The sequence below is a fragment of the Pseudophryne corroboree genome, chromosome 11, assembly GCF_028390025.1.
Source record: "Pseudophryne corroboree isolate aPseCor3 chromosome 11, aPseCor3.hap2, whole genome shotgun sequence".
Taxonomy (NCBI): Eukaryota; Metazoa; Chordata; class Amphibia; order Anura; family Myobatrachidae; genus Pseudophryne; species Pseudophryne corroboree.
In genome coordinates this window covers 166,271,687-166,295,308 of record NC_086454.1, presented here as the reverse complement: position 1 = coordinate 166,295,308, position 23,622 = coordinate 166,271,687, and the positions used below count along the sequence as shown (strand labels likewise).

The following is a 23,622-nucleotide window of genomic DNA, read 5'->3' as shown; positions in this document are numbered from 1 at the left end:
TGTGCTTTGAGGTACATTTGCCAGTTTTGTGTTTGTTTGTAGTAACATCTCTGGCCGGTTAGCTCAGTTGGTTAGAGCGTGGTGCTAATAACGCCAAGGTCACAGGTTCGATCCCCGTATGGGCCATTTGCTTTTCTTGATGGACAAGAATGGAATAAGCTCATCGATGGAGTGCATGAATACTTGAAAACATCATAGACACATATATCACAAAATCTCTTCAAATACATATCAGAAGCCAGTGGGAGTGTCATCCTTTGGCTGATGAAGATTTTTCTCTACATGGCTCAGTGACTTTTGTCTCAAATCAAGCAATATGGCATAACTAAGATATGCAAGGGCAAATTAATTAGTTATTATATTGCTGCTCAAACATAGAGGGCACTAGGTGTTACTAGAAGATGAAGAAGATATGTGCTCCCCTCTCATTAGTGCACACTGAAGTAAAAAAAATTGAGAATTTCTAAAGACTAGAGCACAAGTAATGGATCTCTGCATTCTTATTGCATCTTTTCTTATTTCCAAATATTTGACATACTTCTGATTTGATAAGTTTAAAAAAGAGTTTAAACAAAGGACACCACTGAAGATGATGGAATTTATATGAATTTTAAATGAAGATTTGCAATACTCATACATTGAATGAAAATGGAGCTTTGAACAATAGGAAAATAAACAATGTTAGTTCCCACGAGATATGAATTCAGATTACTAGATTCAAAGTCAAGGGTGCTAACAATTACACCATGGAACCCTCACCTGAGCAATGGCATCTACTGAAGTGCGCTCATCTTTTAAATGCAAAGAAAAGAAATTCAATACTTTATATATATTATTTCAAGTTTCTAATAAACTCAGGGATGCAATAGGTATTATGTAGAATATTTGTCCAAACCCAATGATAATATATAAAAAGTAACCTATTTTTTAAAGGAGAAGATAGATACTAGAAACCTAAATGCCTAGGACCAATTTCAGTTGGAGCATCACCCCTTATGTTATCCTAGCATTGAATTGACAGTTTTCTGTATTTCCATATTTGCATATCAGCCACTTACAATTGTTTCAAGCTTTATAACAGAGGACTGCCTTTTTTATAGACCAAGGATGAAAGTCTCTTGTGAGTTAAGTCTGATAATGACATCACAATTTGTAAATTAAGCTATAGTATGATTACAGAGTGTAGACTGAATAAAAAGTGCTTTCCTATGGATTGAAGTTTGTATTTTCTTAAGCTTTGCATTCCAAAATGGGCTAGCATTCTTTATTTCCAATGGGCACATTAAGCTACTTCCCCAATATATATTTTTTTGTGTTAAAAGTTATTCATACACAACTTGGTAAAACATACTAAATTTAATACATAATGGATTACATCCTGGATTATCTTTTTCAACAATTTGTAAATTTACAATTAAAAATTGTGTATTAGATTTTTTAGATTGCTTTTGCTAAGATTTGCATATACTCCTTGTCTAAATTGTCTATTTTTATACTATTAGTAGATGCCTTAATCTTTGTTATTATCCTATCTAATATTTATTTTTATTTTGTAATGTGGAAAGAAACTGGAGCATTTTTATGATACCCATGCTTCAAGTGACTCTATGGCTTAAGCTTTTTTTTGAAAAATGAAATGCTATAAAAACAAAATATGATCTGTGCTTTGAGGTACATTTGCCAGTTTTGTGTTTGCTTGCAGTAACATCTGTGGCCGGTTAGCTCAGTTGGTTAGAGCGTGGTGCTAATAACGCCAAGGTCACGGGTTCGATCCCCGTATGGGCCATTTGCTTTTCTTGATGGACAAGAATGGAATAAGCTCATCGGTGGAGTGCATGAATACTTGAAAACATCATAGACACATATATCACAAAATCTCTTCAAATACATATCAGAAGCCAGTGGGAGTGTCATCCTTTGGCTGATGAAGATTTTTCTCTACTTGGCTCAGTGACTTTTGTCTCAAATCAAGCAATATGGCATAACTAAGATATGCAAGGGCAAATTAATCAGTTATTATATTGCTGCTCAAACATAGAGGGCACTAGGTGTTACTAGAAGAAGAAGAAGATATGTGCTCCCCTCTCATTAGTGCACACTGAAGTAAAAAAAATGGAGAATTTCTAAAGACCAGAGCACAAGTAATGGATCTCTGCATTCTTATTGCATCTATTCTTATTTACAAATATTTGACATACTTCTGATTTGATAAGTTTAAAAATGAGTTTAAACAAAGGACACCACTGAAGATGATGGAATTTATATGAATTTTAAATGAAGATTTGCAATACTCATACATTGAATGAAAATGGAGCTTTGAACAAAAGGAAAATAAACAATGTTAGCTCCCACGAGATATGAACTCAGATGACTAGATTCAAAGTCCAGGGTGCTAACAATTACACCATGGAACCCTCACCTGAGCAATGGCATCTACTGAAGTGCACTCATCTTTTAAATGCAAAGAAAAGAAATTCAATACTTTATATATATAATTTCAAGTTTCTAATAAGCTCAGGGATGCAATAGGTATTATGTAGAATATTTGTCCAAAACCAATGATAATATATAAAAAGTAACCTATTTTTTAAAGGAGAAGATAGATACTAGAAACCTAAATGCCTAGGACCAATTTCAGTTGGAGCATCACCCCTTATGTAATCCTAGCATTGAATTGACAGTTTTTCTGTATTTCCATATTTGCATATCAGCCACTTACAATTGTTTCAAGCTTTATAACAGAGGACTGCCTTTTTTATAGACCAAGGATGAAAGTCTCTCGTGAGTTAAATCTGATAATGACATCACAATTTGTAAATTAAGCTATAGTATGATTACAGAGTGTAGACTGAATAAAAAGTGCTTTCCTATGGATTGAAGTTTGTATTTTCTTAAGCTTTGCATTCCAAAATGGGCTAGCATTCTTTATTTCCAATGGGCACATTAAGCTACTTCCCCAATATATATTTTTTTGTGTTAAAAGTTATTCATACACAACTTGGTAAAACATACTAAATTTAATACATAATGGATTACATCCTGGGATTATCTTTTTCAACAATCTGTAAATTTACAATTAAAAATTGTGTATTAGATTTTTTAGATTGATTTTGCTTAGATTTGCATATACTCCTTGTCTAAATTGTCTATTTTTATACTATTAGTTGATGCCTTAATCTTTGTTATTATCCTATCTAATATTTATTTTTATTTTGTAATGTGGATAGAAACTGGAGCATTTTTATGATACCCATGCTTCAAGTGACTCTATGGCTTAAGCTTTTTTTTGAAAAATGAAATGCTATAAAAACAAAATATGATCTGTGCTTTGAGGTATATTTGCCAGTTTTGTGTTTGCTTGCAGTAATATCTGTGGCCTGTTAGCTCAGTTGGTTAGAGCGTGGTGCTAATAATGACAAGGTCACGGGTTCAATCCCCGTATGGGCCATTTGCTTTTCTTGATGGACAATAACGGAATAAGCTCATTGGTGGAGTGCATGAATACTTAAAAACATCATAGACACATATATCACAAAATCTCTTCAAATACATATCAGAAGCCAGTGGGAGTGTCATCCTTTGGCTGATGAAGATTTTTCTCTACATGGCTCAGTGACTTTTGTCTCAAATCAAGCAATATGGCATAACTAAGATATGCAAGGGCAAATTAATCAGTTATTATATTGCTGCTCAAACATAGAGGGCACTAGGTGTTACTAGAAGAAGAAGAAGATATGTGCTCTCCTCTCATTAGTGCACACTGAAGTAAAAAAAATGGAGAATTTCTAAAGACCAGAGCACAAGTAATGGATCTCTGCATTCTTATTGCATCTTTTCTTATTTCCAAATATTTGACATACTTCTGATTTGATAAGTTTAAAAATGAGTTTAAACAAAGGACACCACTGAAGATGATGGAATTTATATGAATTTTAAATGAAGATTTGCAATACTCATACATTGAATGAAAATGGAGCTTTGAACAAAAGGAAAATAAACAATGTTAGCTCCCACGAGATATGAACTCAGATTACTAGATTCAAAGTCAAGGTTGCTAACAATTACACCATGGAACCCTCACCTGAGCAATGGCATCTACTGAAGTGCGCTCATCTTTTAAATGCAAAGAAAAGAAATTCAATACTTTATATATATTATTTCAAGTTTCTAATAAGCTCAGGGATGCAATAGGTATTATGTAGAATATTTGTCCAAACCCAATGATAATATATAAAAAGTAACCTATTTTTTAAAGGAGAAGATAGATACTAGAAACCTAAATGCCTAGGACCAATTTCAGTTGGAGCATCACCCCTTATGTTATCATAGCATTGAATTGACTGTTTTTCTGTATTTCCATATTTGCATATCAGCCATTTACAATTGTTTCAAGCTTTATAACAGATGATTGCCTTTTTTATAGACCAAGGATGAAAGTCTCTTGTGAGTTAAGTCTGATAATGACATCACAATTTGTAAATTAAGCTATAGTATGATTACAGAGTGTAGACTGAATAAAAAGTGCTTTCCTATGGATTGAAGTTTGTATTTTCTTAAGCTTTGCATTCCAAAATGGGCTAGCATTATTTATTTCCAATGGGCACATTAAGCTTCTTCCCCAATATATATTTTTTTGTGTTAAAAGTTATTCATACACAACTTGGTAAAACATACTAAATTTAATACATAATGGATTACATCCTGGGATTATCTTTTTCAACAATCTGTAAATTTACAATTAAAAATTGTGTATTAGATTTTTTAGATTGATTTTGCTTAGATTTGCATATACTCCTAGTCTAAATTGTCTATTTTTATACTATTACTAGATGCCTTAATCTTTGTAATTATCCTATCTAATATTTATTTTTATTTTGTAATGTGGAAAGAAACTGGAGCATTTTTATGATACCCATGCTTCAAGTGACTCTATGGCTTAAGCTTTTTTTTGAAAAATGAAATGCTATAAAAACAAAATATGATCTGTGCTTTGAGATATATTTGCCAGTTTTGTGTTTGCTTGCAGTAATATCTGTGGCCGGTTAGCGCAGTTGGTTAGAGCGTGGTGCTAATAACGCCAAGGTCACGGGTTCAATCCCCGTATGGGCCATTTGCTTTTCTTGATGGACAAGAATGGAATAAGCTCATCGGTGGAGTGCATGAATACTTGAAAACATCATAGACACATATATCACAAAATCTCTTCAAATACATATCAGAAGCCAGTGGGAGTGTCATCCTTTGGCTGATGAAGATTTTTCTCTACATGGCTCAGTGACTTTTGTCTCAAATCAAGCAATATGGCATAACTAAGATATGCAAGGGCAAATTAATTAGTTATTATATTGCTGCTCAAACATAGAGGGCACTAGGTGTTACTAGAAGAAGAAGAAGATATGTGCTTCCCTCTCATTAGTGCACACTGAAGTAAAAAAAATGGAGAATTTCTAAAGACCAGAGCACAAGTAATGGATCTCTGCATTCTTATTGCATCTTTTCTTATTTCCAAATATTTGACATACTTCTAATTTGATAAGTTTAAAAATGAGTTTAAACAAAGGACACCACTGAAGATGATGGAATTTATATGAATTTTAAATGAAGATTTGCAATACTCATACATTGAATGAAAATGGAGCTTTGAACAAAAGGAAAATAAACAATGTTAGCTCCCACGAGATATGAACTCAGATTACTAGATTCAAAGTCCAGGGTGCTAACAATTACACCATGGAACCCTCACCTGAGCAATGGCATCTACTGAAGTGCGCTCATCTTTTAAATGCAAAGAAAAGAAATTCAATACTTTATATATATTATTTCAAGATTCTAATAAGCTCAGGGATGCAATAGGTATTATGTAGAATATTTGTCCAAACCCAATGATAATATATAAAAAGTAACCTATTTTTTAAAGGAGAAGATAGATACTAGAAACCTAAATGCCTAGGACCAATTTCATATGGAGCATCACCCCTTATGTTATCCTAGCATTGAATTGACAGTTTTTCTGTATTTCCATATTTGCATATCAGCCACTTACAATTGTTTCAAGCTTTATAACAGAGGACTGCCTTTTTTATAGACCAAGGATGAAAGTCTCTTGTGAGTTAAGTCTGATAATGACATCATAATTTGTAAATTAAGCTATAGTATGATTACAGAGTGTAGACTGAATAAAAAGTGCTTTCCTATGGATTGAAGTTTGTATTTTCTTAAGCTTTGCATTCCAAAATGGGCTAGCATTCTTTATTTCCAATGGGCACATTAAGCTACTTCCTTAATATATATTTTTTTGTGTTAAAAGTTATTCATACACAACTTGGTAAAACATACTAAATTTAATACATAATGGATTACATCCTGGGATTATCTTTTTCAACAATCTGTAAATTTACAATTAAAAATTGTGTCTTAGATTTTTAAGATTGATTTTGCTTAGATTTGCATATACTCCTTGTCAAAATTATCTATTTTTATACTATTATTAGACGCCTTAATCTTTGTTATTATCCTATCTAATATTTATTTTTATTTTGTAATGTGGAAAGAAACTGGAGCATTTTTATGATACCCATGCTTCAAGTGACTCTATGGCTTAAGCTTTTTTTTGAAAAATGAAATGCTATAAAAACAAAATATGATCTGTGCTTTGAGGTACATTTGCCAGTTTTGTGTTTGCTTGCAGTAATATCTGTGGCCGGTTAGCTCAGTTGGTTTGAGCGTGGTGCTAATAACGCCAAGGTCACGGGTTCGATCCCCGTATGGGCCATTTGCTTTTCTTGATGGACAAGAATGGAATAAGCTCATCGGTGGAGTGCATGAATACTTGAAAACATCATAGACACATATATCACAAAATCTCTTCAAATACATATCAGAAGCCAGTGGGAGTGTCATCCTTTGGCTGATGAAGATTTTTCTCTACATGGCTCAGTGACTTTTGTCTCAAATCAAGCAATATGGCATAACTAAGATATGCAAGGGCAAATTAATCAGTTATTATATTGCTGCTCAAACATAGAGGGCACTAGGTGTTACTAGAAGAAGAAGAAGAAGAAGAAGAAGAAGAAGATATGTGCTCCCCTCTCATTAGTGCACACTGAAGTAAAAAAAATGGAGAATTTCTAAAGACCAGAGCACAAGTAATGAATCTCTGCATTCTTATTGCATATTTTCTTATTTCCAAATATTTGACATACTTCTGATTTGATAAGTTTAAAAATGAGTTTAAACAAAGGACACCACTGAAGATGATGGAATTTATATGAATTTTAAATGAAGATTTGCAATACTCATTCATTGAATGAAAATGGAGCTTTGAACAAAAGGAAAATAAACAATGTTAGCTCCCACGAGATATGAACTCAGATGACTAGATTCAAAGTCCAGGGTGCTAACAATTACACCATGGAACCCTCACCTGAGCAATGGCATCTACTGAAGTGCGCTCATCTTTTAAATGCAAAGAAAAGAAATTCAATACTTTATATATATTATTTCAAGTTTCTAATAAGCTCAGGGATGCAATAGGTATTATGTAGAATATTTGTCCAAACCCAATGATAATATATAAAAAGTAACCTATTTTTTAAAGGAGAAGATAGATACTAGAAACCAAAATGCCTAGGACCAATTTCAGTTGGAGCATCACCCCTTATGTTATCCTAGCATTGAATTGACAGTTTTTCTGTATTTCCATATTTGCATATCAGCCACTTACAATTGTTTCAAGCTTTATAACAGAGGACTGCCTTTTTTATAGACCAAGGATGAAAGTCTCTTGTGAGTTAAGTCTGATAATGACATCACAATTTGTAAATTAAGATATAGTATGATTACAGAGTGTAGACTGAATAAAAAGTGCTTTCCTATGGATTGAAGTTTGTATTTTCTTAAGCTTTGCATTCCAAAATGGGCTAGCATTCTTTATTTCCAATGGGCACATTAAGCTACTTCCCCAATATATATTTTTTTGTGTTAAAAGTTATTCATACACAACTTGGTAAAACATACTAAATTTAATACATAATGGATTACATCCTGGGATTATCTTTTTCAACAATCTGTAAATTTACAATTAAAAATTGTGTATTAGATTTTTTAGATTGATTTTGCTTAGATTTGCATATACTCCTTGTCTAAATTGTCTATTTTTATACTATTACTAGATGCCTTAATCGGTGTTATTATCCTATCTAATATTTATTTTTTTATTTTGTAATGTGGAAAGAAACTGGAGCATTTTTATGATACCCATGCTTCAAGTGACTCTATGGCTTAAGCTTTTTTTTGAAAAATGAAATGCTATAAAAACAAAATATGATCTGTGCTTTGAGGTACATTTGCCAGTTTTGTGTTTGCTTGCAGCAATATCTGTGGCTGGTTAGCTCAGTTGGTTAGAGCGTGGTGCTAATAATGCCAAGGTCATGGGTTTGATCCCTGTATGGGCCATTTGCTTTTCTTGATGGACAAGAATGGAATGAGCTCATCGGTGGAGTGCATGAATACTTAAAAAAATCATAGACACATATATCACAAAATCTCTTCAAATACATATCAGAAGCCAGTGGGAGTGTCATCTTTTGGCTGATGAAGATTTTTCTCTACATGGCTCAGTGACTTTTGTCTCAAATCAAGCAATATGGCATAACTAAGATATGCAAGGGCAAATTAATCAGTTATTATATTGCTGCTCAAACATAGAGGGCACTAGGTGTTACTAGAAGAAGAAGAAGATATGTGCTCCCCTCTCATTAGTGCACACTGAAGTAAAAAAAATGGAGAATTTCTAAAGACCAGAGCACAAGTAATGGATCTCTGCATTCTTATTGCATCTTTTCTTATTTCCAAATATTTGACATACTTCTGATTTGATAAGTTTAAAAATAAGTTTAAACAAAGGACACCACTGAAGATGATGGAATTTATATGAATTTTAAATGAAGATTTGCAATACTCATACATTGAATGAAAATGGAGCTTTGAACAAAAGGAAAATAAACAATGTTAGATCCCACGAGATATGAACTCAGATTACTAGATTCAAAGTCCAGGGTGCTAACAATTACACCATGGAACCCTCACCTGATCAATGGCATCTACTGAAGTGCGCTCATCTTTTAAATGCAAAGAAAAGAAATTCAATACTTTATATATATTATTTCAAGTTTCTAATAAGCTCAGGGATGCAATAGGTATTATGTAGAATATTTGTCCAAACCCAATGATAATATATAAAAAGTAACCTATTTTTTAAAGGAGAAGATAGATACTAGAAACCTAAATGCCTAGGACCAATTTCAGTTGGAGCATCACCCCTTATGTTATCCTAGCATTGAATTGACAGTTTTTCTATATTTGCATATTTGCATATCAGCCACTTACAATTGTTTCAAGCTTTATAACAGAGGACTGCCTTTTTTATAGACCAAGGATGAAAGTCTCTTGTGAGTTAAGTCTGATAATGACATCACAATTTGTAAATTAAGCTATAGTATGATTACAGAGTGTAGACTGAATAAAAAGTGCTTTCCTATGGATTGAAGTTTGTATTTTCTTAAGCTTTGCATTCCAAAATGGGCTAGCATTCTTTATTTCCAATGGGCACATTAAGCTACTAGCCCCAATATATATTTTTTTGTGTTAAAAGTTATTCATACACAACTTGGTAAAACATACTAAATTTAATACATAATGGATTACATCCTGGGATTATCTTTTTCAACAATCTGTAAATTTACAATTAAAAATTGTGTATTAGATTTTTTAGATTGATTTTGCTTAGATTTGCATATACTCCTAGTCTAAATTGTCTATTTTTATACTATTACTAGATGCCTTAATCGGTGTTATTATCCTATCTAATATTTATTTTTATTTTGTAATGTGGAAAAAAACTGGAGCATTTTTATGATACCCATGCTTCAAGTGACTCTATGGCTTAAGCTTTTTTTTGAAAAATGAAATGCTATAAAAACAAAATATGATCTGTGCTTTGAGGTACATTTGCCAGTTTTGTGTTTGCTTGCAGCAATATCTGTGGCTGGTTAGCTCAGTTGGTTAGAGCGTGGTGCTAATAACGCCAAGGTCATGGGTTCGATCCCCGTATGGGCCATTTGCTTTTCTTGATGGACAAGAATGGAATAAGCTCATCGGTGGAGTGCATGAATACTTAAAAAAATCATAGACACATATATCACAAAATCTCTTCAAATACATATCAGAAGCCAGTGGGAGTGTCATCTTTTGGCTGATGAAGATTTTGCTCTACATGGCTCAGAGACTTTTGTCTCAAATCAAGCAATATGGCATAACTAAGATATGCAAGGGCAAATTAATCAGTTATTATATTGCTGCTCAAACATAGAGGGCACTAGGTGTTACTAGAAGAAGAAGAAGATATGTGCTCCCCTCTCATTAGTGCACACTGAAGTAAAAAAAAATGGAGAATTTCTAAAGACCAGAGCACAAGTAATGGATCTCTGCATTCTTATTGCATCTTTTCTTATTTCCAAATATTTGACATACTTCTGATTTGATAAGTTTAAAAATGAGTTTAAACAAAGGACACCACTGAAGATGATGGAATTTATATGAATTTTAAATGAAGATTTGCAATATTCATACATTGAATGAAAATGGAGCTATGAACAAAAGGAAAATAAACAATGTTAGATCCCACGAGATATGAACTCAGATTACTAGATTCAAAGTCCAGGGTGCTAACAATTACACCATGGAACCCTCACCTGAGCAATGGCATCTACTGAAGTGCGCTCATCTTTTAAATGCAAAGAAAAGAAATTCAATACTTTATATATATTATTTCAAGTTTCTAATAAGCTCAGGGATGCAATAGGTATTATGTAGAATATTTGTCCAAAACCAATGATAATATATAAAAAGTAACCTATTTTTTAAAGGAGAAGATAGATACTAGAAACCTAAATGCCTAGGACAAATTTCAGTTGGAGCATCACCCCTTATGTTATCCTAGCATTGAATTGACAGTTTTTCTGTATTTCCATATTTGCATATCAGCCACTTACAATTGTTTCAAGCTTTATAACAGAGGACTGCCTTTTTTATAGACCAAGGATGAAAGTCTCTTGTGAGTTAATCTGATAATGACATCACAATTTGTAAATTAAGCTATAGTATGGTTACAGAGTGAAGACTGAATAAAAAGTGCTTTCCTATGGATTGAAGTTTGTATTTTCTTAAGCTGTGCATTCCAAAATGGGCTAGCATTCTTTATTTCCAATGGGCACATTAAGCTACTTCCCCAATATATATTTTTTTGTGTTAAAAGTTATTCATACACAACTTGGTAAAACATACTAAATTTAATACATAATGGATTACATCCTGGGATTATCTTTTTCAACAATCTGTAAATTTACAATTAAAAATTGTGTATTAGATTTTTTAGATTGATTTTGCTTAGATTTGCATATACTCCTAGTCTAAATTGTCTATTTTTATACTATTACTAGATGCCTTAATCTTTGTTATTATCCTATCTATTATTTATTTTTATTTTGTAATGTGGAAAGAAACTGGAGCATTTTTATGATACCCATGCTTCAAGTGACTCTATGGCTTAAGCTTTTTTTTGAAAAATGAAATGCTATAAAAACAAAATATGATCTGTGCTTTGAGGTACATTTGCCAGTTTTGTGTTTGCTGGCAGTAATATCTGTGGCCTGTTAGCTCAGTTGGTTAGAGTGTGGTGCTAATAATGCCAAGGTCACGTGTTCGATCCCCGTATGGGCCATTTGCTTTTCTTGATGGACAAGAATGGAATAAGCTCATCGGTGGAGTGCATGAATACTTGAAAACATCATAGACACATATATCACAAAATCTCTTCAAATACATATCAGAAGCCAGTGGGAGTGTCATCCTTTGGCTGATGAAGATTTTTCTCTACATGGCTCAGTGACTTTTGTCTCAAATCAAGCAATATGGCATAACTAAGATATGCAAGGGCAAATTAATCAGTTATTATATTGCTGCTCAAACATAGAGGGCACTAGGTGTTACTAGAAGAAGAAGAAGATATGTGCTCCCCTCTCATTAGTGCACACTGAAGTAAAAAAAATGGAGAATTTCTAAAGACCAGAGCACAAGTAATGGATCTCTGCATTCTTATTGCATCTTTTCTTATTTCCAAATATTTGACATACTTCTGATTTGATAAGTTTAAAAATGAGTTTAAACAAAGGACACCACTGAAGATGATGGAATTTATATGAATTTTAAATGAAGATTTGCAATACTCATACATTGAATGAAAATGGAGCTTTGAACAAAAGGAAAATAAACAATGTTAGCTCCCACGAGATATGAACTCAGATGACTAGATTCAAAGTCCAGGGTGCTAACAATTACACCATGGAACCCTCACCTGAGCAATGGCATCTACTGAAGTGCGCTCATCTTTTAAATGCAAAGAAAAGAAATTCAATACTTTATATATATTATTTCAAGTTTCTAATAAGCTCAGGGATGCAATAGGTATTATGTAGAATATTTGTCCAAAACCAATGATAATATATAAAAAGTAACCTATTTTTTAAAGGAGAAGATAGATACTAGAAACCTAAATGCCTAGGACCAATTTCAGTTGGAGCATCACCCCTTATGTTATCCTAGCATTGAATTGACAGTTTTTCTGTATTTCCATATTTGCATATCAGCCACTTACAAATGTTTCAAGCTTTATAACAGAGGACTGCCTTTTTTATAGACCAAGGATGAAAGTCTCTTGTGAGTTAAATCTGATAATGACATCACAATTTGTAAATTAAGCTATAGTATGATTACAGAGTGTAGACTGAATAAAAAGTGCTTTCCTATGGATTGAAGTTTGTATTTTCTTAAGCTTTGCATTCCAAAATGGGCTAGCATTCTTTATTTCCAATGGGCACATTAAGCTACTTCCCCAATATATATTTTTTTGTGTTAAAAGTTATTCATACACAACTTGGTAAAACATACTAAATTTAATACATAATGGATTACATCCTGGGATTATCTTTTTCAACAATCTGTAAATTTACAATTAAAAATTGTGTATTAGATTTTTTAGATTGATTTTGCTTAGATTTGCATATACTCCTTGTCTAAATTGTCTATTTTTATACTATTAGTTGATGCCTTAATCTTTGTTATTATCCTATCTAATATTTATTTTTATTTTGTAATGTGGATAGAAACTGGAGCATTTTTATGATACCCATGCTTCAAGTGACTCTATGGCTTAAGCTTTTTTTTGAAAAATGAAATGCTATAAAAACAAAATATGATCTGTGCTTTGAGGTACATTTGCCAGTTTTGTGTTTGCTTGCAGTAATATCTGTGGCCTGTTAGCTCAGTTGGTTAGAGCATGGTGCTAATAACGCCAAGGTCACGGGTTCGATCCCCATATTTGCTTTTCTTGATGGACAAGAACGGAATAAGCTCATTGGTGGAGTGCATGAATACTTGAAAACATCATAGACACATATATCACAAAATCTCTTCAAATACATATCAGAAGCCAGTGGGAGTGTCATCCTTTGGCTGATGAAGATTTTTCTCTACATGGCTCAGTGACTTTTGTCTCGAATCAAGCAATATGGCATAACTAAGATATGCAAGGGCAAATTAATCAGTTATTATATTGCTGCTCAAACATAGAGGGCACTAGGTGTTACTAGAAGAAGAAGAAGAAGAAGATATGTGCTCCCCTCTCATTAGTGCACACTGAAGTAAAAAAAATGGAGAATTTCTAAAGACCAGAGCACAAGTAATGGATCTCTGCATTCTTATTGCATCTTTTCTTATTTCCAAATATTTGACATACTTCTGATTTGATAAGTTTAAAAATGAGTTTAAACAAAGGACACCACTGAAGATGATGGAATTTATATGAATTTTAAATGAAGATTTGCAATACTCATACATTGAATGAAAATGGAGCTTTGAACAAAAGGAAAAAAAAACAATGTTAGCTCCCACGAGATATGAACTCAGATTACTAGATTCAAAGTCCAGGTTGCTAACAATTACACCATGGAACCCTCACCTGAGCAATGGCATCTACTGAAGTGCGCTCATCTTTTAAATGCAAAGAAAAGAAATTCAATACTTTATATATATTATTTCAAGTTTCTAATAAGCTCAGGGATGCAATAGGTATTATGTAGAATATTTGTCCAAACCCAATGATAATATATAAAAAGTAACCTATTTTTTAAAGGAGAAGATAGATACTAGAAACCTAAATGCCTAGGACCAATTTCAGTTGGAGCATCACCCCTTATGTTATCCTAGCATTGAATTGACTGTTTTTCTGTATTTCCATATTTGCATATCAGCCACTTACAATTGTTTCAAGCTTTATAACAGAGGACTGCCTTTTTTATAGACCAATGATGAAAGTCTCTTGTGAGTTAAGTCTGATAATGACATCACAATTTGTAAATTAAGCTATAGTATGATTACAGAGTGTAGACTGAATAAAAAGTGCTTTCCTATGGATTGAAGTTTGTATTTTCTTAAGATTTGCATTCCAAAATGGGCTAGCATTCTTTATTTCCAATGGGCACATTAAGCTACTTCCCCAATATATATTTTTTTGTGTTAAAAGTTATTCATACACAACTTGGTAAAACATACTAAATTTAATACATAATGGATTACATCCTGGGATTATCTTTTTCAACAATCTGTAAATTTACAATTAAAAATTGTGTATTAGATTTTTTTAGATTGATTTTGCTTAGATTTGCATATACTCCTAGTCTAAATTGTCTATTTTTATACTATTACGAGATGCCTTAATCTTTGTTATTATCCTATCTAATATTTATTTTTATTTTGTAATGTGGAAAGAAACTGGAGCATTTTTATGATACCCATGCTTCAAGTGACTCTATGGCTTAAGCTTTTTTTTTAAAAATGAAATGCTATAAAAACAAAATATGATCTGTGCTTTGAGGTACATTTGCCAGTTTTGTGTTTGCTGGCAGTAATATCTGTGGCCTGTTAGCTCAGTTGGTTAGAGTGTGGTGCTAATAATGCCAAGGTCACGTGTTCGATCCCCGTATGGGCCATTTGCTTTTCTTGATGGACAAGAATGGAATAAGCTCATCGGTGGAGTGCATGAATACTTGAAAACATCATAGACACATATATCACAAAATCTCTTCAAATACATATCAGAAGCCAGTGGGAGTGTCATCCTTTGGCTGATGAAGATTTTTCTCTACATGGCTCAGTGACTTTTGTCTCAAATCAAGCAATATGGCATAACTAAGATATGCAAGGGCAAATTAATCAGTTATTATATTGCTGCTCAAACATAGAGGGCACTAGGTGTTACTAGAAGAAGAAGAAGATATGTGCTCCCCTCTCATTAGTGCACACTGAAGTAAAAAAAATGGAGAATTTCTAAAGACCAGAGCACAAGTAATGGATCTCTGCATTCTTATTGCATCTTTTCTTATTTCCAAATATTTGACATACTTCTGATTTGATAAGTTTAAAAATGAGTTTAAACAAAGGACACCACTGAAGATGATGGAATTTATATGAATTTTAAATGAAGATTTGCAATACTCATACATTGAATGAAAATGGAGCTTTGAACAAAAGGAAAATAAACAATGTTAGCTCCCACGAGATATGAACTCAGATGACTAGATTCAAAGTCCAGGGTGCTAACAATTACACCATGGAACCCTCACCTGAGCAATGGCATCTACTGAAGTGCGCTCATCTTTTAAATGCAAAGAAAAGAAATTCAATACTTTATATATATTATTTCAAGTTTCTAATAAGCTCAGGGATGCAATAGGTATTATGTAGAATATTTGTCCAAAACCAATGATAATATATAAAAAGTAACCTATTTTTTAAAGGAGAAGATAGATACTAGAAACCTAAATGCCTAGGACCAATTTCAGTTGGAGCATCACCCCTTATGTTATCCTAGCATTGAATTGACAGTTTTTCTGTATTTCCATATTTGCATATCAGCCACTTACAAATGTTTCAAGCTTTATAACAGAGGACTGCCTTTTTTATAGACCAAGGATGAAAGTCTCTTGTGAGTTAAATCTGATAATGACATCACAATTTGTAAATTAAGCTATAGTATGATTACAGAGTGTAGACTGAATAAAAAGTGCTTTCCTATGGATTGAAGTTTGTATTTTCTTAAGCTTTGCATTCCAAAATGGGCTAGCATTCTTTATTTCCAATGGGCACATTAAGCTACTTCCCCAATATATATTTTTTTGTGTTAAAAGTTATTCATACACAACTTGGTAAAACATACTAAATTTAATACATAATGGATTACATCCTGGGATTATCTTTTTCAACAATCTGTAAATTTGCAATTAAAAATTGTGTATTAGATTTTTTAGATTGATTTTGCTTAGATTTGCATATACTCCTTGTCTAAATTGTCTATTTTTATACTATTAGTTGATGCCTTAATCTTTGTTATTATCCTATCTAATATTTATTTTTATTTTGTAATGTGGATAGAAACTGGAGCATTTTTATGATACCCATGCTTCAAGTGACTCTATGGCTTAAGCTTTTTTTTGAAAAATGAAATGCTATAAAAACAAAATATGATCTGTGCTTTGAGGTACATTTGCCAGTTTTGTGTTTGCTTGCAGTAATATCTGTGGCCTGTTAGCTCAGTTGGTTAGAGCATGGTGCTAATAACGCCAAGGTCACGGGTTCGATCCCCATATTTGCTTTTCTTGATGGACAAGAACGGAATAAGCTCATTGGTGGAGTGCATGAATACTTGAAAACATCATAGACACATATATCACAAAATCTCTTCAAATACATATCAGAAGCCAGTGGGAGTGTCATCCTTTGGCTGATGAAGATTTTTCTCTACATGGCTCAGTGACTTTTGTCTCAAATCAAGCAATATGGCATAACTAAGATATGCAAGGGCAAATTAATCAGTTATTATATTGCTGCTCAAACATAGAGGGCACTAGGTGTTACTAGAAGAAGAAGAAGAAGAAGATATGTGCTCCCCTCTCATTAGTGCACACTGAAGTAAAAAAAATGGAGAATTTCTAAAGACCAGAGCACAAGTAATGGATCTCTGCATTCTTATTGCATCTTTTCTTATTTCCAAATATTTGACATACTTCTGATTTGATAAGTTTAAAAATGAGTTTAAACAAAGGACACCACTGAAGATGATGGAATTTATATGAATTTTAAATGAAGATTTGCAATACTCATACATTGAATGAAAATGGAGCTTTGAACAAAAGGAAAAAAAAACAATGTTAGCTCCCACGAGATATGAACTCAGATTACTAGATTCAAAGTCCAGGTTGCTAACAATTACACCATGGAACCCTCACCTGAGCAATGGCATCTACTGAAGTGCGCTCATCTTTTAAATGCAAAGAAAAGAAATTCAATACTTTATATATATTATTTCAAGTTTCTAATAAGCTCAGGGATGCAATAGGTATTATGTAGAATATTTGTCCAAACCCAATGATAATATATAAAAAGTAACCTATTTTTTAAAGGAGAAGATAGATACTAGAAACCTAAATGCCTAGGACCAATTTCAGTTGGAGCATCACCCCTTATGTTATCCTAGCATTGAATTGACTGTTTTTCTGTATTTCCATATTTGCATATCAGCCACTTACAATTGTTTCAAGCTTTATAACAGAGGACTGCCTTTTTTATAGACCAATGATGAAAGTCTCTTGTGAGTTAAGTCTGATAATGACATCACAATTTGTAAATTAAGCTATAGTATGATTACAGAGTGTAGACTGAATAAAAAGTGCTTTCCTATGGATTGAAGTTTGTATTTTCTTAAGATTTGCATTCCAAAATGGGCTAGCATTCTTTATTTCCAATGGGCACATTAAGCTACTTCCCCAATATATATTTTTTTGTGTTAAAAGTTATTCATACACAACTTGGTAAAACATACTAAATTTAATACATAATGGATTACATCCTGGGATTATCTTTTTCAACAATCTGTAAATTTACAATTAAAAATTGTGTATTAGATTTTTTTAGATTGATTTTGCTTAGATTTGCATATACTCCTAGTCTAAATTGTCTATTTTTATACTATTACGAGATGCCTTAATCTTTGTTATTATCCTATCTAATATTTATTTTTATTTTGTAATGTGGAAAGAAACTGGAGCATTTTTATGATACCCATGCTTCAAGTGACTCTATGGCTTAAGCTTTTTTTTGAAAAATGAAATGCTATAAAAACAAAATATGATCTGTGCTTTGAGGTACATTTGCCAGTTTTGTGTATGCTGGCAGTAATATCTGTGGCCTGTTAGCTCAGTTGGTTAGAGTGTGTTGCTAATAATGCCAAGGTCACGTGTTCGATCCCCGTATGGGCCATTTGCTTTTCTTGATGGACAAGAATGGAATAAGCTCATCGGTGGAGTGCATGAATACTTGAAAACATCATAGACACATATATCACAAAATCTCTTCAAATACATATCAGAAGCCAGTGGGAGTGTCATCCTTTGGCTGATGAAGATTTTTCTCTACATGGCTCAGTGACTTTTGTCTCAAATCAAGCAATATGGCATAACTAAGATATGCAAGGGCAAATTAATCAGTTATTATATTGCTGCTCAAACATAGAGGGCACTAGGTGTTACTAGAAGAAGAAGATATGTGCTCCCCTCTCATTAGTGCACACTGAAGTAAAAAAAATGGAGAATTTCTAAAGACCAGAGCACAAGTAATGGATCTCTGCATTCTTATTGCATCTTTTCTTATTTCCAAATATTTGACATACTTCTGATTTGATAAGTTTAAAAATGAGTTTAAACAAAGGACACCACTGAAGATGATGGAATTTATATGAATTTTAAATGAAGATTTGCAATACTCATACATTGAATGAAAATGGAGCTTTGAACAAAAGGAAAATAAACAATGTTAGCTCCCACGAGATATGAACTCAGATTACTAGATTCAAAGTCCAGGGTGCTAACAATTACACCATGGAACCCTCACCTGAGCAATGGCATCTACTGAAGTGCGCTCATCTTTTAAATGCAAAGAAAAGAAATTCAATACTTTATATATATTATTTCAAGTTTCTAATAAGCTCAGGGATGCAATAGGTATTATGTAGAATATTTGTCCAAAACCAATGATAATATATAAAAAGTAACCTATTTTTTAAAGGAGAAGATAGATACTAGAAACCTAAATGCCTAGGACCAATTTCAGTTGGAGCATCACCCCTTATGTTATCCTAGCATTGAATTGACAGTTTTTCTGTATTTCCATATTTGCATATCAGCCACTTACAATTGTTTCAAGCTTTATAACAGAGGACTGCCTTTTTTATAGACCAAGGATGAAAGTCTCTTGTGAGTTAAATCTGATAATGACATCACAATTTGTAAATTAAGCTATAGTATGATTACAGAGTGTAGACTGAATAAAAAGTGCTTTCCTATGGATTGAAGTTTGTATTTTCTTAAGCTGTGCATTCCAAAATGGGCTAGCATTCTTTATTTCCAATGGGCACATTAAGCTACTTCACCAATATATATTTTTTTGTGTTAAAAGTTATCCATACACAACTTGGTAAAACATACTAAATTTAATACATAATGGATTACATCCTGGGATTATCTTTTTCAACAATCTGTAAATTTACAATTAAAAATTGTGTATTAGATTTTTTAGATTGATTTTGCTTAGATTTGCATATACTCCTAGTCTAAATTGTCTATTTTTATACTATTACTAGATGCCTTAATCTTTGTTATTATCCTATCTAATATTTATTTTTATTTTGTAATGTGGAAAGAAACTGGAGCATTTTTATGATACCCATGCTTCAAGTGACTCTATGGCTTAAGCTTTTTTTTGAAAAATGAAATGCTATAAAAACAAAATATGATCTGTGCTTTGAGGTAAATTTGCCAGTTTTGTGTTTGCTTGCAGTAATATCTGTGGCCTTTTAGCTCAGTTGGTTAGAGCGTGGTGCTAATAACGCCAAGGTCATGGGTTCGATCCCCGTATGGGCCATATGCTATTCTTGATGGACAAGAACGGAATAAGCTCATTGGTGGAGTGCATGAATACTTGAAAACATCATAGACACATATATCACAAAATCTCTTTAAATACATATCAGAAGCCAGTGGGAGTGTCATCCTGTGGCTGATGAAGATTTTTCTCTACATGGCTCAGTGACTTTTGTCTCAAATCAAGCAATATGGCATAACTAAGATATGCAAGGGCAAATTAATCAGTTATTATATTGCTGCTCAAACATAGAGGGCACTAGGTGTTACTAGAAGAAGAAGAAGAAATTTGCTCCCCTCTCATTAGTGCACACTGAAGTAAAAAAAATGGAGAATTTCTAAAGACCAGAGCACAAGTAATGGATCTCTACATTCTTATTGCATCTTTTCTTATTTCCAAATATTTGACATACTTCTGATTTGATAAGTTTAAAAATGAGTTTAAACAAAGGACACCACTGAAGATGATGGAATTTATATGAATTTTAAATGAAGATTTGCAATACTCATACATTGAATGAAAATGGAGCTTTGAACAAAAGGAAAAAAAACAATGTTAGCTCCCACGAGATATGAACTCAGATTACTAGATTCAAAGTCCAGGTTGCTAACAATTACACCATGGAACCCTCACCTGAGCAATGGCATCTACTGAAGTGCGCTCATCTTTTAAATGCAAAGAAAAGAAATTCAATACTTTATATATATTATTTCAAGTTTCTAATAAGCTCAGGGATGCAATAGGTATTATGTAGAATATTTGTCCAAAACCAATGATAATATATAAAAAGTAACCTATTTTTTAAAGGAGAAGATAGATACTAGAAACCTAAATGCCTAGGACCAATTTCAGCTGGAGCATCACCCCTTATGTTATCCTAGCATTGAATTGACAGTTTTTCTGTATTTCCATATTTGCATATCAGCCACTTACAATTGTTTCAAGCTTTATAACAGAGGACTGCCTTTTTTATAGACCAAGGATGAAAGTCTCTTGCGAGTTAAATCTGATAATGACATCACAATTTGTAAATTAAGCTATAGTATGATTACAGAGTGTAGACTGAATAAAAAGTGCTTTCCTATGGATTGAAGTTTGTATTTTCTTAAGCTTTGCATTCCAAAATGGGCTAGCATTCTTTATTTCCAATGGGCACATTAAGCTACTTCCCCAATATATATTTTTTTGTGTTAAAAGTTATTCATACACAACTTGGTAAAACATACTAAATTTAATACATAATGGATTACATCCTGGGATTATCTTTTTCAACAATCTGTAAATTTACAATTAAAAATTGTGTATTAGATTATTTAGATTGATTTTGCTTAGATTTGCATATACTCCTTGTCTAAATTGTCTATTTTTATACTATTAGTTGATGCCTTAATCTTTGTTATTATCCTATCTAATATTTATTTTTATTTTGTAATGTGGATAGAAACTGGAGCATTTTTATGATACCCATGCTTCAAGTGACTCTATGGCTTAAGCTTTTTTTTGAAAAATGAAATGCTATAAAAACAAAATATGATCTGTGCTTTGAGGTACATTTGCCAGTTTTGTGTTTGCTTGCAGTAATATCTGTGGCCTGTTAGCTCAGTTGGTTAGAGCGTGGTGCTAATAACGCCAAGGTCACGGGTTCGATCCCCGTATGGGCCATTTGCTTTTCTTGATGGACAAGAACGGAATAAGCTCATTGGTGGAGTGCATGAATACTTAAAAACATCATAGACACATATATCACAAAATCTCTTCAAATACATATCAGAAGCCAGTGGGAGTGTCATCCTTTGGCTGATGAAGATTTTTCTCTACATGGCTCAGTGACTTTTGTCTCAAATCAAGCAATATGGCATAACTAAGATATGCAAGGGCAAATTAATCAGTTATTATATTGCTGCTCAAACATAGAGGGCACTAGGTGTTACTAGAAGAAGAAGAAGAAGATATGTGCTCTCCTCTCATTAGTGCACACTGAAGTAAAAAAAATGGAGAATTTCTAAAGACCAGAGCACAAGTAATGGATCTCTGCATTCTTATTGCATCTTTTCTTATTTCCAAATATTTGACATACTTCTGATTTGATAAGTTTAAAAATGAGTTTAAACAAAAGACACCACTGAAGATGATGGAATTTATATGAATTTTAAATGAAGATTTGCAATACTCATACATTGAATGAAAATGGAGCTTTGAACAAAAGGAAAATAAACAATGTTAGCTCCCACGAGATATGAACTCAGATTACTAGATTCAAAGTCCAGGTTGCTAACAATTACATCATGGAACCCTCACCTGAGCAATGGCATCTACTGAAGTGCGCTCATCTTTTAAATGCAAAGAAAAGAAATTCAATACTTTATATATATTATTTCAAGTTTCTAATAAGCTCAGGGATGCAATAGGTATTATGTAGAATATTTGTCAAAACCCAATGATAATATATAAAAAGTAACCTATTTTTTAAAGGAGAAGATAGATACTAGAAACCTAAATGCCTAGGACCAATTTCAGTTGGAGCATCACCCCTTATGTTATCCTAGCATTGAATTGACAGTTTTTCTGTATTTCCATATTTGCATATCAGCCACTTACAATTGTTTCAAGCTTTATAACAGAGGACTGCCTTTTTTATAGACCAAGGATGAAAGTCTCTTGTGAGTTAAGTCTGATAATGACATCACAATTTGTAAATTAAGCTATAGTATGATTACAGAGTGTAGACTGAATAAAAAGTGCTTTCCTATGGATTGAAGTTTGTATTTTCTTAAGATTTGCATTCCAAAATGGGCTAGCATTCTTTATTTCCAATGGGCACATTGAGCTACTTCCCCAATATATATTTTTTTGTGTTAAAAGTTATTCATACACAACTTGGTAAAACATACTAAATTTAATACATAATGGATTACATCCTGGGATTATCTTTTTCAACAATCTGTAAATTTACAATTAAAAATTGTGTATTAGATTTTTTAGATTGATTTTGCTTAGATTTGCATATACTCCTAGTCTAAATTGTCTATTTTTATACTATTACTAGATGCCTTAATCTTTGTTATTATCCTATCTAATATTTATTTTTATTTTGTAATGTGGAAAGAAACTGGAGCATTTTTATGATACCCATGCTTCAAGTGACTCTATGGCTTAAGCTTTTTTTTGAAAAATGAAACGCTATAAAAACAAAATATGATCTGTGCTTTGAGGTACATTTGCCAGTTTTGTGTTTGCTTGCAGTAACATCTGTGGCCGGTTAGCTCAGTTGGTTAGAGCGTGGTGCTAATAACGCCAAGGTCACGGGTTCGATCCCCGTATGGGCTATTTGCTTTTCTTGATGGACAAGAATGGAATAAGCTCATCGGTGGAGTGCATGAATACTTGAAAACATCATAGACACATATATCACAAAATCTCTTCAAATACATATCAGAAGCCAGTGGGAGTGTCATCCTTTGGCTGATGAAGATTTTTCTCTACTTGGCTCAGTGACTTTTGTCTCAAATCAAGCAATATGGCATAACTAAGATA

The 23,622-nt window shown here is 32.7% G+C and overlaps 15 non-coding genes across 15 annotated transcripts; all 15 read left to right on the top strand.

The window, feature by feature from the left end:
* Positions 1 to 52: 52 nt before the first annotated feature.
* Positions 53 to 126, top strand: TRNAI-AAU (transfer RNA isoleucine (anticodon AAU)). The gene has a single exon. It is a non-coding gene; the product is annotated as a tRNA-Ile (tRNA).
* A 1,586-nt stretch (positions 127 to 1,712) lies between these two features.
* On the top strand, positions 1,713 to 1,786 carry TRNAI-AAU (transfer RNA isoleucine (anticodon AAU)). The gene has a single exon. It is a non-coding gene; the product is annotated as a tRNA-Ile (tRNA).
* Positions 1,787 to 3,374: 1,588 nt separating this feature from the next.
* Positions 3,375 to 3,448, top strand: TRNAI-AAU (transfer RNA isoleucine (anticodon AAU)). The gene has a single exon. It is a non-coding gene; the product is annotated as a tRNA-Ile (tRNA).
* Positions 3,449 to 5,036: 1,588 nt separating this feature from the next.
* On the top strand, positions 5,037 to 5,110 carry TRNAI-AAU (transfer RNA isoleucine (anticodon AAU)). Its single transcript has one exon. It is a non-coding gene; the product is annotated as a tRNA-Ile (tRNA).
* A 1,588-nt stretch (positions 5,111 to 6,698) lies between these two features.
* On the top strand, positions 6,699 to 6,772 carry TRNAI-AAU (transfer RNA isoleucine (anticodon AAU)). The gene has a single exon. It is a non-coding gene; the product is annotated as a tRNA-Ile (tRNA).
* A 1,608-nt stretch (positions 6,773 to 8,380) lies between these two features.
* TRNAI-AAU (transfer RNA isoleucine (anticodon AAU)) lies at positions 8,381 to 8,454 on the top strand. Its single transcript has one exon. It is a non-coding gene; the product is annotated as a tRNA-Ile (tRNA).
* Positions 8,455 to 10,043: 1,589 nt separating this feature from the next.
* TRNAI-AAU (transfer RNA isoleucine (anticodon AAU)) lies at positions 10,044 to 10,117 on the top strand. The gene has a single exon. It is a non-coding gene; the product is annotated as a tRNA-Ile (tRNA).
* Positions 10,118 to 11,705: 1,588 nt separating this feature from the next.
* Positions 11,706 to 11,779, top strand: TRNAI-AAU (transfer RNA isoleucine (anticodon AAU)). The gene has a single exon. It is a non-coding gene; the product is annotated as a tRNA-Ile (tRNA).
* Positions 11,780 to 13,367: 1,588 nt separating this feature from the next.
* Positions 13,368 to 13,441, top strand: TRNAI-AAU (transfer RNA isoleucine (anticodon AAU)). Its single transcript has one exon. It is a non-coding gene; the product is annotated as a tRNA-Ile (tRNA).
* A 1,589-nt stretch (positions 13,442 to 15,030) lies between these two features.
* TRNAI-AAU (transfer RNA isoleucine (anticodon AAU)) lies at positions 15,031 to 15,104 on the top strand. Its single transcript has one exon. It is a non-coding gene; the product is annotated as a tRNA-Ile (tRNA).
* A 1,588-nt stretch (positions 15,105 to 16,692) lies between these two features.
* Positions 16,693 to 16,766, top strand: TRNAI-AAU (transfer RNA isoleucine (anticodon AAU)). The gene has a single exon. It is a non-coding gene; the product is annotated as a tRNA-Ile (tRNA).
* Positions 16,767 to 18,355: 1,589 nt separating this feature from the next.
* On the top strand, positions 18,356 to 18,429 carry TRNAI-AAU (transfer RNA isoleucine (anticodon AAU)). Its single transcript has one exon. It is a non-coding gene; the product is annotated as a tRNA-Ile (tRNA).
* A 1,585-nt stretch (positions 18,430 to 20,014) lies between these two features.
* Positions 20,015 to 20,088, top strand: TRNAI-AAU (transfer RNA isoleucine (anticodon AAU)). The gene has a single exon. It is a non-coding gene; the product is annotated as a tRNA-Ile (tRNA).
* Positions 20,089 to 21,676: 1,588 nt separating this feature from the next.
* TRNAI-AAU (transfer RNA isoleucine (anticodon AAU)) lies at positions 21,677 to 21,750 on the top strand. Its single transcript has one exon. It is a non-coding gene; the product is annotated as a tRNA-Ile (tRNA).
* A 1,591-nt stretch (positions 21,751 to 23,341) lies between these two features.
* On the top strand, positions 23,342 to 23,415 carry TRNAI-AAU (transfer RNA isoleucine (anticodon AAU)). Its single transcript has one exon. It is a non-coding gene; the product is annotated as a tRNA-Ile (tRNA).
* Positions 23,416 to 23,622: the final 207 nt, after the last annotated feature.